The following is a 6,011-nucleotide window of genomic DNA, read 5'->3' as shown; positions in this document are numbered from 1 at the left end:
AATGTCTAAAAAATATATTAGTAAGTTGTGTTTGCATTGCTTTTTGTATCATCTTATGTGTTCGTTGTTCAAAGTATTCAGACCCCTTGACTTTTTCCACATTTTGATACGTTATAGTCTTATTCTAAAATTGATTAAATATATTTTAGACATCCATGTGAACTGCCTGCTTAGAATTCAAATTAAGAGGACATTTGTTTACTTGCTACCAACATAAAGCCTCCTCCTCCCCTCATGGTGTAGGTACATTTACATTTTAGTCATTTAGCAGACGCTCTTATCCAGCACGACTTACAGTAGTGAATGCATACATTTCATACATATCATACATTTTTTTCTCTGTACTGGTTCCCTGTAGGAATCAAACCCACAACCCTGGCATTGCAAACACCATGCTTTACCAACTGAGCCACACGGGACCAGGTAGATGGCTATAGTCGCTGTTATCCACTCTTCTGTAGATGTTGTTGGTCAATTTTGTTAATTTATCAAAAAAAAAAAAAAACAGAAATACCTTATTCACATAAGTATTCAGACCCTTTGCTATGAGACTCAAAATTGAGCTCAGGTATATCCTGTTTCCATTGATCATCCTTGAGATGTGTCTACAACTTGATTGGAGTCCACCTGTGGTAAATTCAATTGATTGAACATGACACACCTGCCTATATAAGGTCCCACAGTTGACAGTGCATGTAAGAGCAAAAAAACAGGCCATGAGGTCAAAGGAATTGTCCGTAGAGGGCCGAGACAGAATTGTGTCGAGGCACAGATCTGGGGAAGGGTACCAAAACATTTTTGCAGCATTGATGGTCCCCAAGAACACAGTGCCCTCCATCATTCTTAAATGGAAGAAGTTTGGAACCACCAAGACTCTTCCTAGAACTGGCCGCCCGGCCAAACAGGGGAGAAGGGCCTTGGTCAGGGAGGTGAACAAGAACCCGATGGTCACTCTGACAGAGCTCCAGAGTTCCACTGGAGATGGAAGAACCTTCCAGAAGGACAACCAACTCTGCAGCACTCCACCAATCAGGCCTTTATGGTAGAGTGGCCAGACGGAAGCCACTCCTCAGTAAAAGGCACCTGACAGCCTGATTGGAGTTTGCCAAAAGGCACCTAAAAGACTCTCAGACCATGAGAAACAAGATTCTCTGGTCTGATGAAACCAAGATTGAACTGTTTGGCCTGAATGCCAAGCGTAACGTCTGGAGGAAACCTGGCACCATCCCTACGGTGAAGCATGGGGGTGGCAGCACCATGCTGTGGGAATATTTTTCAGCGGCAGGGACAGGGAGACTAGTCAGGATCGAGGGAAAGATGAACGAAGCAAAGTGCAGAAAGAGATCCTTGATGAAATCCTGCTCCAGAGAGCTCAGGACCTCAGACTGGGGCAAGGTTCACCTTCCAACAGGACAATGACCCTAAGCACACACTCAAGACTACGCAGGAGTGGCTTCGGGACAAGTCTCTGAATGTCCTTGAGTGGCCCAGCCAGAGCCCGGACTTGAACCTGATCGAACATCTCTGGAGAGATCTGAAAATAGCAGTGCAGCGACACTTCCCATCTAATCTGACAGAGCTTGAGAGGATCTGCAGAGAATAATGGGAGAAACTCCCCAAATACAAGTGTGCCAAGCTTGTAGCGTCATACCCAAGAAGACTTGAGGATGTAATCGCTGCCAAAGGTGCATCAACAAAGTACTGAGTAAAGGGTCTGAATACTTTTTATTTTTTCATTTTATAAATTTGCTAAAATTTCTAAACCTGATTTTGCTTTGTCATGAGGTAGTGTGTAGATTGATGACAGAAAAACAATTTAATATATTTTAAAATAAGGCTATAACAAAATATGGAAAAAGTAAAGGGGTCTGAATACTTTCTGAATGCACCGTAGCTATTGTGTACACAAACATCACCATAACCCCTCCTACCTACATGTTCTTTATTGACTCTCATGGTGTGTGTGTGTGTATGCCTGCATGCATTTGAAAGAAAGAGCATGAGCGTGGATGTACAAGAGAGTGCATGTGTTTGTGTGTGTGTGAGTACGGCCATTGGGCACAGCAGGCAGTAGGCCTCGCTCCAACAGTGTCTGTCTGTCTGTCCGTCTTGCTGTCTGTCTGACTGTTTTCAAAGCAGAGAGGGCAGCGATGGACTAGGACACATGAAAATATTCATTCAGAACCCGTCCTGTCAAGGCCCCTTAATCCTTCCATTTTGCAAGCTAAATAGGCCCAGGGATAATCATTCCGGACCAATGAGATCACCGCTCAATGGCCAATGCGTGAGCACTTCCCCTGTCCCCAACACCAGTCCCAACCACATACACTCATGTGCACTTACAAACACACTGGCACACACATGCATGCAAGGGAATGAATAACATCTGCTAAATATGTGTATGCAACCAATAACTTTTCATGTACACACACACCAGCACACTCATGTGAATGCACACACATACACACATGCGTGAGCGCTCACACACACACACACACACACACACACACACACACACACACACACACACACACACACACACACACACACACACACACACACACACACACACACACACACACACACACACACACCACTGACCCAGACAACTGACACAATGTAATGACACTGACTCTCACAACTTTACAGTACACACCATTGACTTATACAAATATACAAAACACGGACAGTAAAATCTCAACCACATCCCTACTGTGCTAGGATAGGATGCACACACAACTCAGCACATTGGCCATCTTCAAAGTACATAGAAACTCTTAAATAAAATCAAAGTGTATTAGTTACGTACACAGATATCGGAGTTTCAGCTAAATGCTTGTGTGTTGTAGGTCCAACAGTGCAGTAATATCTAGCAAAACACACAATATATTTATATTCCAGACTCTGACATTGCTTGTTCTGATATTTCTTTTTTTCAATTTTTTGGGATTGTGTGTATTGTTTTGTATTGCTAGATATTACTGCACTGCACTATATGATGTATAAACACTGAACAAAAATATAAATGCAACAGTAAAGTAAAACAGTAGAGCTGAAATAAAAAATCTCAGAAATGTTCCATATGCACAAAACGTTTCTCTCTCTCAAAGTTGGTGCACAAATTTGTTTACATCCCTGTTATTGAGCATTTCTCCTTTGCCAAGATAATCCACCCACCTGACAGGTGTGGCATATCAAGAAGCTGATTAAACAGCTTGATCATTATACAGGTTCACCTTGTGCTGGGGACAATAAGATTTGTCACACAAAGCAATGCCACACATTTCTCAAGTTTTGAGGGAGCTTGACTGCAGGAATGACACCAGAGATGTTGCCAGATAATTGAATGTTAATTTCCCTACCATATGCTGCCTCCAATGTCGTTTTAGAGAATTTGGCAGTACGTCCAACCGGCCTCACAACCGCAGACCATGTGTAACCACACTAGCCCATGACCAGGTTGCTGAGGAGCATTTGTGTGTAGAAAAAATAATTCTGATTGGCTGAGCCTTGTTCCCCAGTGGGTGAGTCTGGCTGCCAATTGGGTTGGCCTATGCCCGCCAAGGTCCATCCATAGCTGCACCTCAGCCCAGTCATGTGAAATCCATTGGTTAAGGCCTAATTTATTTAAATTGACTGATTTCCTTACATGAACTGTAACTCAGTAGTCTTTCAAATAGTTGCATGTTGCGTTTACATTTTTGTTCAGTTTATATATATATATATATATATATATATATATATATATATATATATATATATATCACAGGAGGTTGGAGGCGCCTTAATTGGGGAGAATGGGCTCGTGGTAAACTCTGGAGTGGAATTAGTGGAATGGTAAAAAATACAGTTGCGTCATACTGCAGCACACCTTGCGGGCTGCTGCAGCATTCTAAGGCACGTTATTTAATTGTCAGCCATTTTTTACGTTCAGTGCTAGTTTGACCACCAGAGGGCATCTTTGAGAAGCATTTGATAGCCTCCCATATTGGCATTACTGGAGAATTGAAAACCTTTTTTGTAATAACATAATACATGGGATTGATTTGAAGAAATTTGGCTCAATTAATTTGATTAATATTATGGTGTTTCTATTCTGAGAAAAACAAAACCCTTGCACTGTACAACATGACGGTCGGGAGTAGGCTACAGCATAAGAGGATTGGAGGATTCTAAATTAATATCTACGGGGCATAACATTTCCACACCCTAATTGTAGAGTAACTAATACTCGTTTTGCCTATTGTAGGCCTACAGTATATCTAAAAAACATTTTTTTCAATGACATGACTCTCTGCATATAATTACATTTAGAGGATTGGAGGATTCTAAATTAATATCTAAGGGCCATTTTCCATTAGGATCTGTGTGAATATCTGAGAATATCTAAGGGGCTTTTATATAATTGTAAATTATTGAATAATAATAATCACTTTGTTTAAAAAGTAACGATATTTTGGAGATTTCATTTTCATTTAACCTAGAGTGAGCGAGAAAAAGGCCATTCTTGAACATGGGGTGAGACATTCTCACTACTTTGTAAATAAAGCCAGTTTGTTATTTTGAATGATTTATTTCTGGAGAAACCTAACTTGATTATTTAGCAGACATCACTTGCTTATATTCAGTCAACACATATAACTTAAGAATTTCATGGAATATAATTGAACATTTTCGTTTCTCCATGCTTGTCTCAGAGCAACGCAAAACTGTGCTGAAATAGACATCCACAGAAGGCTATATACAGAAGGCTATATATAACGATATTCTTGAGATTATTTTGTTTAAAAAAAAACAACAGTGAGTGATTGTAATCTGAATAAAGGCCAAAATAATATTTATTAAGGCCAAAATATAGCCCTGCTAATAGCCATAATGACGCTGTACAACGTGACCATATGTGTTTGAAAGAGTATTTTCCAGTAAGCAACAATTTCTTTGCATTCACTAGACAACTTTGTTCCAATATTTCTGTAATTCAGTGATATTTATTCCCATAGTAATTCGTTATGGATCCATAACTAAATCAACACCTGCATTTTGAAAGAGTATTTGTATCATTATTTTATTAATGAAAACAAAGATGCTGATGAAGAAATACAGTACTGTACAGTATATGCCTTTACATTTTAATAAAGCATTTTTAATAAGCCACCTGCATGTTTATTAGGCTACTGTGCAGTCTAACAAGTAAACATAGCCAACAATACATACTGTAGTAAACATGGGAAAGTGCCTAATTCATTGCATAAGGGAGAGCAGGCCATGTCCAGACTTCCTCGGTGACCTCAAGTACCTTCAATAATGGCTGTACTAGAGAATGCAGGCACGCGGGAGACCGAGGTTCAATTCCCCGACGGGGAGGAAGGAGTAGGCTGTCCTTGTAAATAAGAATTTGTACTCAACTGATTCCATATGTTATTTCATAGTTGTGATGTCTTCACTATTATTCTACAATGTAGAAAATAGTCAAAATAAAGAAAAATCCTGGAATGAGTAGGTGTGTCCAAACCTTTGACTGGTACTTGCTTAATTAATATTATGGTGTTTCTATTCCAAGAAAAACTAAAAACCCATGGAACGGAAAATATGACGCTGTACAACGTGATGGTCGGCAGTACAGTACTAGGCTATTTAGCTAAAGAATCCCTGTGTTGTGCCCCGCGGCCAGTCGTGTATAGCTGCAAAGAAAACTTTGGTGCCCTTATTTGACCTTTTCTGCTGCATTTGAGACACGGTTCAATCCCTCCTTGGGGCACTACTTGATTGAGTAAATAAAACACTAAACAATCACAATAGAGTAACTATTGGTCACTCTATTATGTATTATTCTAATAATGATAATCCTTTAAACTGCACTCTTCATCCCATCCCTCCCTATCTCTCCTCATCTCTCTATTTTTCAGCTCCAGATGACAAAACCTGCACAGTCCAAGGGTTGCAGGTCTGCCGACTTCCTTCTGTTCACACATTGTATTAGGAGAAATATCCAATAAACCAAAGACATTGCC

This window comes from Salmo salar, chromosome ssa20 (genome assembly GCF_905237065.1).
Source record: "Salmo salar chromosome ssa20, Ssal_v3.1, whole genome shotgun sequence".
Taxonomy (NCBI): Eukaryota; Metazoa; Chordata; class Actinopteri; order Salmoniformes; family Salmonidae; genus Salmo; species Salmo salar.
Note: the sequence above shows the minus strand (reverse complement) of the source record.